The sequence below is a fragment of the Macrosteles quadrilineatus genome, unplaced genomic scaffold (assembly GCF_028750875.1).
Source record: "Macrosteles quadrilineatus isolate MER2022 unplaced genomic scaffold, UCM_ALF_1.0 Scaffold_6__1_contigs__length_79288215, whole genome shotgun sequence".
NCBI lineage: Eukaryota > Metazoa > Arthropoda > Insecta > Hemiptera > Cicadellidae > Macrosteles > Macrosteles quadrilineatus.
In genome coordinates, this window is record NW_026542599.1 from 1,721,624 (window position 1) to 1,733,593 (window position 11,970).

Sequence of the window (11,970 nt, forward strand, 5' to 3'; positions counted from 1 at the left end):
CAGCTATGTTTTTTTCGAAATAAGGAGGCTATTTATTTTACTTATTAAAAATTTAGAGTGTATTCGTCTTTTGGTAAAATGCTACTTTCTTTTTTATTTAGGAATTTGGATTTTACAGATCAAAGAGGCAGTGGATAGAAAAAAATCTGAATTAAGATAAAGTGAAAACCCTCAAATGCAGTTGGAACATACCCAAAAACGAATGTTGAAACCAAACCTGACCACAGTTACAAGTCCAGTTGATGTAACTGTGTCACATTTTGCATGTTACCAACATGTAGGCTGCACTTCTTTATATTGTATTGGTTAAGTCTTAGAAATTGTATTTAAAAGGGAAACTATGACAGATTTTTTGGCATAGATTACAAATAGCGTTAATGTTTCTTGAAACAATGTAATTTTATGTAAAACCTTTCTAACAATACAATAATGCATTACACTAGGGCATTGATTTGTTCAACTCGATCCTAGCCTGTTATAGAAAATATGTAATAATATTTTGTTTAAAGAATAATTATCTAGTATTGCTGTTGTATTAATTCCATTAGATTTTTCGTGTTTCAATTTAGCTGATTTGCTGTTACTTTTGTTTATGCAGAGTGTTATTTATGTAATATTAAGTTGTTGCCTGCATGTTGAGGATAAGGCATTCTTAAATGTGTCTCCCAAAGTATGTGTTATGTTGTAGCATTAAGATAAATTAATAAACAACTTTAACTACTTAAAATAATCAAGTTTGTATACTGTAAACAAATATTTAAAACTAAAAAAAGAATAAAATTAACTGAATCGCATAATAAGTGTTATTAATTTTACGAAGAGTAAATAAAATACGTATAATAACATTTGAAACATATATTTTCACTCGTATTTAAATAAAAAAACTTTAATATATATAAAAGATAGTAATTGCGATCATCCCGATTTAACACTCCAATCATCATCAGACCAAATAGCCGAATGACAAGAATCTTGAATGGCGTCCCTACTTATATCCTATTGGCTACGGACCATAGCTCTACTTTTAGCTACTAGAAGTACCGACCAACGGATTACAAGTACAACTGGAGTAAACATTTACTTTTGTATAAATCTGCTTATTTCTATTTAAAAAACTTTCACTAAAATATAAAATTTTTTCCAAGCATTCATTAGTGCGACGTTTGATCTGAACTTTATTAACCGTTTAAAAAAACCACATATCTACGTGGAGAAAACAACGAACTGTACTAAGAACAACAGAGACCATGAGGGACAAACACGTAATTAGTGAAAAATAAACAACACGTATACGTATTGCAAAATAACAAAGCCTTATTGCAGGATAAAGATGTTACCAAACATAAAATAACCTACCCAAGTACTTTGCGGAAATGAACAAAGCAATAAAGTTTAGCAAGCCTGAAACAGTGTTCTCATTTCCAGTCAGTGAATTGACCATATTAGCATAAGCGTCGTTGTCTGTCCACTACATAAGTCCAATTTGAAGACATCAGTGCGGTTAAAGCAAAACCTTTGCTAAAATCTATTAACATCCCTTAATACTCAGAGATTTCAACATGTAATACTCAGTTTTTATATCGTCCAAATATTTGTATTTTGAACTGATACATTGATCTAAACTTAGTTTTATATAACTGGTGATGCAACGGTTTCAAATAATTGTCTCAGTTTATTTATTTTTGTTTTTTTTTACGACAAACATAATTTTTACAAGATGCTTCTTACATGCTGATAAATGTTGTACAGATACATCAGTGATACATGCAAAGATTAAAATGAAAAGATGAAAAACATGTTCAATGAAAATGACATGCAGTTGTGATAACAATTGAAGAGTGAAAGTTGAATTAACTAGGTAATCATAATAATTAAGTAACATGGTCAGTTCATTATGTACACATTTTATAGGCCTAACACTCAATATAAAAAAATAAATAAACAACTAGCAAAGATACGACTAATCTAGGATTAGCACAAAAAATCAATAGTTGTTTTAGCAATTTGTATGACTAGAATATTTGCATGGACTCAGAAAATATTACAGCTATTTTCTAAGGATTGTGTGTTTTCTCGAAATATACAAACCTTACAACTCTTAAGACAGAAAATAACAGGATTATAAGGATTATGTGCTTACGAAGAAAATAACAAGTTCTCGACCCCTTTCTTTGCACAGTGGCCTTGTATATTACAAGTTTAAACAATAAGATTAGCTATGTGTTTTCTACAGCTTTTACAAATATATTTTTATAACGCCTTAGAATGACTTGCAACTCAAAGGAAGTTATAGAATTGACTTAATTAAGGCTGAACGTTTTAGAAGAAATATTTTAAGCTCTACAGGAGGTGTGCGGTAATCTAAAACAGTACGTCACGTAGTACCGACATACAGACTGTCCCAAAAGTCCCGGACCGGTTTAATATTTTCTAAACGACAACAGATAAATCAATAAGATTTGGTACATCAACACCACACCTAAAAACCTACTTTTTTATAGAAATATAAATTGTCTGTCACATCATGGGGACGTCCCGCAAGGAGTCAGAAGGAAATCTTAAATAGAAGCATAGGTACATCAAATTAAAGGTCTTTACTAGCAGAATATAATGCTGCAAATTTGAACTCAAACGGACAACCAAGTCAAGAATGACAGTGGTTCAAAGATTCATTTAATTTGCATTTGGGGGCACAGCCCTAGGAATCGGAAAAAATATTTTAACGTAAGCATAGGTCGATATGCACATCAAATTAAAGGTCTTCACTAATAGATTACAATGCCGTAAATTCAAGCTCAAAAGAACGCCTGAGTAAAAAATGGCAGTCGTTCAAAGATTCAAAATGGCAGGTTCAAGAAATCTTTGAACGGCCGCCATTTTGTAACGGGTGATCCTTTCGAGGCGCGGTTTCCGGCATTGAACTCTGCTAGCTAAGCCCTTTAAACTGATGTGCATATTGACCTATGCTCCTATTTAAGATTTCCTTCTGACTCCTCGTAGGACGTCCCCATGATATGACAGAAAATTTATAGTTCCTTAAAAAAGTAGATTTTTAAGTGTGGTGTTGATGTGCAAAATCTTATTGATTCATCTGTTGTCGTTTAGAAAATATTAAACCGGTCCGGGACTTTTGGGACAGTCTGTATGAAGTGAGCCTGTGGTAGAAACTGTAGCTTATCGGATAGTTGAAACGTGGATTGTGGACATGGAATGAAAAGGGCCAGGATTACGCGTTGGTATCTTCCATGGAAATCCAAATAAGCATTATAATACGTAATGATTACGAAGTACTAAATTTACAATTTACAATCGAAATTTACAATCGAAATCGTTCGATTGTAATAACATAAAAATAATACTTGAATCATATGATTGCGCAGGTGTTATTATCAAAATAAAATAGAATTAATTGTTATTACCAAATACAAAGATCTATTTATTTTTTTATTCGTTTATTTAGTGTGTTAGTCATGTAAAATATGTTTAGTTAAAATACTAAAACAAAATAATATTTACTGGTAGAAGTAATGTTTTTCGTGCCTGAATAGCGACATTCATTCCTACCCATCGCATACCCCAGCAACACTCTTATACCCCACAACCATCGCATACCCACGCTACCCTCGTAGCCCCGCTACCCAGTTTTTCGTCATTGGTGAGTCGGTGGCTCAGTCGGTAGCGTCGCGGACTTCGGGCCCAAGGCAGAAGTGTCGTGGGTTCGGATCCTGGTCACTGCCACTAACTTTTATCAGTACAGTTCACATTTGTACTGTACCGGCTCACCCCTTGCTTTGCTGGATACGTTCCACGCACAGATCTGTAGTCTATGTTGACGGGCAAATGCAAAGTATTTTTTTGCAAGGTAATGAGAGGTCGCCAATTTTTTTTAAAATATATATATATACGAGGGGGTTTTTTTTCAACCTCCGATAGGCTATGAACAAAAGACAAGTTCATATAAAACATTAAATTTATCACCAAAAGTTTGGTCCATTTATCGTTACTTTTTGACATAATCACCAAAGAGATTGAGACATTTGCTATATCTGTGCACCAGCTTTTTAATACCCTCTTCAAGAAAAGTGGCCACCAGTACATTCAAAAAACAAAAAAATTCAAAAAACAAAAAATGTCAAAAAAATAAAAAATCTAGAAAAAATAAAAAAGGACTTTAAAATTTTTAGAAATTCAGTAAACAAAGCAATAATGGTGAATCTGTGGTTTATTTAACCATCCTGTCAAACTGTTGAACCAAGTCATCTGAAACGACAGTAATGAGCTGGTTCAACAAGTAATATGTTAAGTACTATTAAGTAATATTAAGTTTTTGTTCCTAAAAAAACAATATGTATGTGTATGTATTTGTCGCTATTGAGAAATGCGCAGGTTATCAAAATTACACCTAAGTTTCAATGACAACATTTTAATTCTGTGGTAGCCTAATTAAACCTATATGAATATAACTAAATAACAAGATATCATCTGGTTTTCATGTATATTGGATATCTGTGCATATGGCTAACCCTTTAAGTTTTATGTTTAACCAGTGTTGGCTTAATTAAAACCTCTTGTAATTGTGATGTAAATAAAAAGGTTTCGTTTAATCGTTGTTAAAGTTATTAAACAATTCGTTTCTTATTATATATTACAATTTATTTAAGAGTATGGTAAATAATTAATAGTTTGTTCAATTACTTGTAATAATATTAATTTTGATACAGATTTTCCGTTAAAGTAAGTGTCAATGACGGTATTTTAACTCTGAAAACAATAACTTGTAAGAGTGAGATTAAAAAAATAAATGATTATTGTAAATAAATACTTTTGTAAATATAAATATCCTAGTTAGTCTAATTGTCAAGGAAAACAGTAAGTGATGTGTGTAGCATTTTTAATATTGTTCAGATTTTTTATCATTTTTGGGAATCGCCTGTGATAATTAATATTAAATGTTTACGACATCAGTTGCGTTGATACCAAGCTTTTTAAAATATTCAATTCCCTAGCCAAAGTTATTCCGGAATTCACTGGACCAGAATATTTCCAGTTTAGTTGCTCCAAATTCCTATTTTCATTTGGAAATCCAAAATATTAATAATTTAACATTATTAAATGTCAGTCAAAATCCTGCTTTACGTGAATCATAGAATTTTTGTATTTCCGTATACTTTGAGTTAATAATCAAGAATATGTCATTCATCAAGGTTAAAGACATTCGATTAAATGCTTCTAACAATAATTATTGCATTTAAGTAAAACAATGTTATATTCAACTCGATGGAGGTAATAAAAATTACTAAACATTTTCAGGGCAATACGTAAAAAAAATGTTATTTTCAAAATTCCATAGCACCCCATTCCTACAACTCGATAATTTTCCAAACTTGTGCAAGTGTATCTAACCTTACACGTTGATGAAAAATGTCATTAAAATAATTTCATTTATTTCAAGACGTCTGCGTTTTATAGTTAAATTTCATCATATTTGTTTGGATTGTATTGCTGAAGGACACAAACACAAATATAACACGAATTTGAACGGAAGGCATTTTGGGCCTTTTGGAATTTAGAGATCAAAACGAAATAGTAAATCGGTCCCGGATCAAAGTCTTATATAGTCACATAGATCAAACATACTCCCTTGTTTTAGGTAGTCTTTGGTCTTACCACGAAACTTACGGTAATAGCTGTTTATAGGGTATTGGATTAACATGGCCCTTTGATGTAAATCGAGTTTACAATATTAATTGATAAGTCAAACTTACAGTTACATAAATATTTGACCACACACATTGACTAAGCATTTAGGCATTCTTATGTAAAGAAAAACAATCTGTTTTCAAATAATTACAACTATTTGTTTGGATAAAATGTTCCTGGTAAGAGCACAATGCATTTGTCAAGCTTGACACTTCATTTGGCACTGTGAGATCATCCGTTGTGAGGTCAGCTTACAGTAATATCTTGAACCTTTAGGGGTTTTTACACGTTGGGATCAACTACAACTCAAATTTATAATAACGTTGATGAATCTATCTACTGAGTTCAATGGAGGCATACGTAGGCTTAAGGAAACCCCAAAAAATTTCTTTTAAAACCTAATAGAGATATGATCCGATGTAATTTAGAACTTTGAATATAGACATATCGTGGAATCTTTATGTCTTGTAAGCCAATTAAGTATTATTAGTATGACCAAAATTGTCTATATAAAAATAAAACTTTTGTTATTTCATTCCATTGTGTTATTAATTACTTGGAAGTGTGTAATGGTACTGTATAATTCAGTAGACTATTTGTTAGCTATCCACGCCTGTAATTCATCGTAATTTAATTTTATAATACTTTATATAAAAAATAGCACAACTTCTTTCGTTTTGCATTTGTTTTATTTTATTGTAAAAATTACTTAAACTCCTAATTATTTTGCAAACGATGTTATGTTTGTAGAACGAATTATATTCGAATATTTATTATAAATATGCATATTGCATTTATATATAAAATAGTCAATAAAATTCTGAATCGATATTTAAAATTCAGCTTTAATTTCAGTAAAACATATTGAAATAAGTTAGCAAGTAAATCTATAACTCTTTTTTGCAGTCATTTAATATAACTAAGGTTGATCTTTTAAATAAAATAGCAAATATTAATTTAAATCCTTATTTTAATTGTAGTAAAACCAATTGACACTATTACAAATTAATTCATACATATCAAATATGTAGACCGATTGTACAAAACATCATTACGACTTCCGTTTGTGTGGTAAAATGTCATAAAATAATATTACAACAATAATCCGAAAAATTACGATTAAAATTTTTTTCGCACAAAATAAAATTTTCAAGACAATTTTTTCGCAATAAAGTTAGGTTTAAGTTCGTTAATGCATGACAGAAGCAAACGAAATGGATGGATCTACCAAATATACGCATACTCTAAGAGAGAAAATATGACCTGGCCAGCTGGCAATATGAAATCCAGCCTAGCTTATCAGGGTAAGGACTTTATTAGGGCCGAATTCACACGTTATTGGAATTTTTCCTAGAATTCTTCAAGCTAGATATTGTCCAGCCGTGACAGTATATTTCAAACGTGCTGCGATTGGATTAATTTTACAATACGAAAAACTGTTTAAATTTAGGTTTTTAACCTCTCGATTGAAAACATGTTACTCTGTTTAGTAACATATCTCTCAAATCTGTTGCTGGATGAAGCAATTTTTTTTTATTAAAAATTTAATTATTTATTATCATAAGTTTTATAGAACATTTCAAATGACGGCAGTTTATGCTCTAAATTATACTTCGATATATTTGACTAGAGATCTGAAATAGTGTAATCAGAGTTCTAATAAATAATCTTCATTAGCATTTGGTTTATTTCTGACAGTTACAACAAAAATGTCATTGTTAATTTTCCTCTAAGGTATTATTTATTTATTCGCAACTAATAATCGTACAGTACAAATCTCCTTTAAAAGCGATGAAAAAGAAAACAAAAAAATATAAGTTATATCATATGAAAAAGTAAAGGATTTATTTTCTTTTTTGTATATATAAATGGCTATTAACAATAGCAATATAAGGAATTTATGCAAACACATAAAATCTATTCATACTATGGTTGTAATAATGAAAAACTTGTATTTTTATTTATAAATGGTTATTAACGATATCAATATAAGGAATTTATGCAAACACATAAAATCTATTCATACTATGATTGTAATAATGGACAAATCTCTACCATATAAATTCAGTGACGAAGTACGAATGGTTATGAGAGTTATAGTTTCAGAAAATATTGTATCTTTGAATACATATATATCAGTAAAATATCAATTCTGCATAAAAGTACGACTTTCAGTTAATTATTACAAAGGATATCATATTTTAAGTCTCACCAAACTATAAAAGTATGATTTTAAATCATTGTGTTTACCATTTGGCATTTTAAATCATTCTATAGCATTAATAAATTGAACTTATTAATTAAACTGCAACTCACGAATAAATTGTTTTACAATTGACAAGATTAAAGGAGCTTATGTTTCTGATATTTCATATGCGATATATTGTTTAGCGTAATGCATTCCGTATAACTTTTTCCGAGCTGAATTAGTTTGCAAGTGACACATGTGCAGTTGTTCCTCGTAATAAAACGTTAAAAAATCAACGTTTAGTCAACTGTGACAAGTCGTAATTAAAGTATTAATGACAGAAGCAAGCAGGAAATGAGAATAATTGTGGATCAAATATTTGGCATAACACAATGCTCTAAATAATCATTTCAACAATGTGGAAGGTTATGTAATTGTTCTAAAAAACAAATTTATTTCAACACATCCTCAATTGGCTAACTTGTTACTACACGGTTTGTAATAATAAGAATTAAATTTAAATCTTGGTTTACATATCGTCGTTTTATTTAGCTTTTAAGCTTGTACGTTAGCTATTATAGACTAGGATATTTTTAGTGTATGAAGCTGGCAAAGTGTTTCTGAATATCTTTAAATTAATACCAATATTAGTGAAAGTAATATAACCATATAAGTTGGAAATTTTGATTATCCAACTAAACAAATCTAGGGTTAAGTGACTTTAATAATTGTAGTCAATTTTAATTACTAAAATCCTTAAGTTTACTCTAATAAAGAGTCTAAAATTGGGACTACATTAGGTAAACCTTTTTTACCTAATTCCAAAAGAAAATCTCTACAAACTTGATCAGAAATCAACACAAGCCATAAAATATCATTCATAATAGTTGGTTAACAACAGTAAAATATGTATAGTTACAACAATACAATTAACAAAACAGCGATAACATAAGAATGACAAAATATCAATAAAATTATATTAATAATATTGGCTTAGTTTTTTCCTCACATTAGAGATAAATTGTTATTTATATTAACTTAATAGAGACGTTCTTAATGTGCATTAACGACTAAAATGGTCGTTGATAATTTTAATTAATATGCTTCAATGTGATCAACGAACCACTATGATGTGTTGAACTGATGAATGTGTGATGTAACAAACTGTATATTAAAATAATTAAGGATGTGAAATTTACTCGTTTTGCCTAAACACACTGAAGTATACAATGTTAAACCAGTGCAGTGAACATATAAATACTCTTTGGCTAATATAGCAGGTCCTCTGACTGGAAATGAGAACATAGTTTCAGGGTTTGCTAGGCTTTATTGTCTGGTTCATTTCCGCATTGTAGGCTACACGGGCAAAGGAAATTATACGTTGTAAACTATTTGCTCCGGTTGTTTAATTTTGCTTGAAAACTTAATAACTCTCTAATAATATTATACAAAGAACGTTCCTACTATACGAGTAAAAAAAATTACGCAGTAACTTAAAAATATAAGGAACATAAAAATGTTTTTTTAATAGAGCTAAAATTGTGTCCGCAGCGAATCTACAAACCTTCTATAGCCACATGATCATTTTAATTGGTATAAGCTTTTTTTCGGTAAACGATTAATTTAGAATGCACTTTGAAGGGCTGTTACACGTAGAATATGCACGTTTATTTGATAAAAGTTATTTAAACAGATAGGACTTATAGCAAATTTTCAAATATATTTCTGCGGAAACGAAAAAATCTATTGTACGCAGGTGTACTGTTTTTAGTCTAATAGGAAAACTAAAATGACAATAAAATAAAACGTCATTTTACTATAACACACACAGTCGTTTCGTTTCAAACGTTTCCAATTGACAGCCTCTAGCCCATTTTGTTTCCAATATGTTTTTCCTGTGTCCAGGGTTTTACGATATAAATGTTATAGGAGTTACATTTTATTCAATATACATACGATGAGATTATTTGTCTCCTTTTTACGACCTATGATTCGTTTTATTTACCATTTATTTTTCATTAGTAGACTAAAATATTAACTTTAACTAATTAGGCCAACATAATTGGGCGAATAATAATAAGTTGTAATATAAAAAAATTACTTTCAATTCCAATTATTTATAAAACAGTAAAATATTTTATAAACCTGAGTGTCTATATAAATATTATATTGTTTTAAATAATATGTTGCGAAATTTTTTTGCAACATGTTTATATATAATAGCAAAATACTATTTCTTTTTTACAAAATAAAACACATTTGTAGTTTTTACTGATTTACTAAAAAGTTTGCGTCAAGTTAAAATCATATCATAAACACATTGAAATCTGTACAACCCTAAACTCTTTTACAAAAGCGTTAAGGGTAGTTTCACAAACACAGAGGGGCAAAACCGGGACGACTAGACTGAATTTGCAATTGTTTATGATAGTATTTGTGCAAACATATGACACATGAATGAACTTTGAGCCTGGTCACTAATCCCTGATAAAGCCCTTGTTTATCAAATATTAAATCGCTTTCAGGGACCTTTACCTCGCACGTTTCGTAAAATACGTTTTAGCCGAACAGCAATTTGATTTTACTAAAACTAATAACAATCTAAAGAATGTTACTCATTGTAAATATTAATTTCGTAACACTAAAATGCTTATCCTTGTTATTGTTTACTCCTAACAACTGATCATTGGTTGGATTCAGTTTAAAAATTATTGGATTTTATGTTTGAAAATTTTAATTTACTTTGGTAAATTTGATTTTATTTTATGTATACTCAAATATAACATAAGTTGTAAGTGTAATTTTGTATTGTTTTGAACTTAAATCAAACGTAATTACAACCTCTTCAAAAACATCATATAAAAATTAAATGTTTTTAGTAATAAGAATTTGTTGATTGGACTTTACAAAAAGGTATAGCATATCTAAGAACTATGAAATGGGAATGAAGGTTTTTAAACTTAACAAAAGCTTAATTAACTTAGAGCTGTCGAGTCCCAGCCGGCCTTAATATAACAGAGTGTAATATAGAACTTCATTATAGAAATTCCCAGTTGGATGGGCAAGTAAAACCCTATGCTGCTGCAAGCATAAATTACTTATTGTAATTAAGTAGTTTTTAATTGTGTAGCGTTCTATGCGAAGAATAACATTAACAAAAAACTTGTGCTTAGTTAACGATGTATTAAAACTACATTTAATATTAATCAGGATAAAAGTAACTCTCTTAAATTTAATGTTACATATATATTTATATTTAGAATGTTTTAAATATTAAAATACTAGCAGAGTACTCGTCCTTCGTACGGGGCCGGCATATAAGTATAAAATGCTTCTTGCAGTTATACTCAAACATTGATTTAGCAATATGAGAGGACACTGTATAATGAAATTTGCTCCTTTAAGTTTAGGGTATACTATAAGTATTAAACATCTACCATAGCCATAATGTTTTACCATTTCACCTAAACAATTAAGAATAAATAATTATTAAAAATTCGTAAAATATCACAAATTATTCATGAAATTAAAAACACAACCGTAAACAATCCTACTTTGACAGTTCTCATTGCGTATCACAGTTTTTTGTTGCTGATTAGTTCAAATTAACTGTTTTCATAAATGAAATGCAAAAAATAATAATAGTGACGCAACCTGTTGGTAAATCTTATTACTTTTTAAAGCTTTTGCATATCATAGAACCAACTTTTTAAGTTGAAACAGCCTACTAAATTCCTTAATTCCCTTTAAATAGGAAAGGTTAACAGGGGGAACTACAGAGCCACTGGGGCGGAGCCCGGAAGGAAATTTGAGATAAGAATATGCCTATATGTCAATCGGGAATGTGAGCTATCATCATGCCAAATTTCAGCCTAATTCGTCCAGTAGTTAGTGCGTGATTGAACTTCAAACAAACAAACAAACAAACACACAAACTTTCACGTGTATAATATTAGTAAGATTATTGCATGCAACGGACTCAATATGTATAATATATGCTGTAGTTTGAGAAGAGGATTAAGATGGTTAGTATATGTACGAAAAGAAATAATACACTGGAATCTTATTTGTATGGTAAAAAC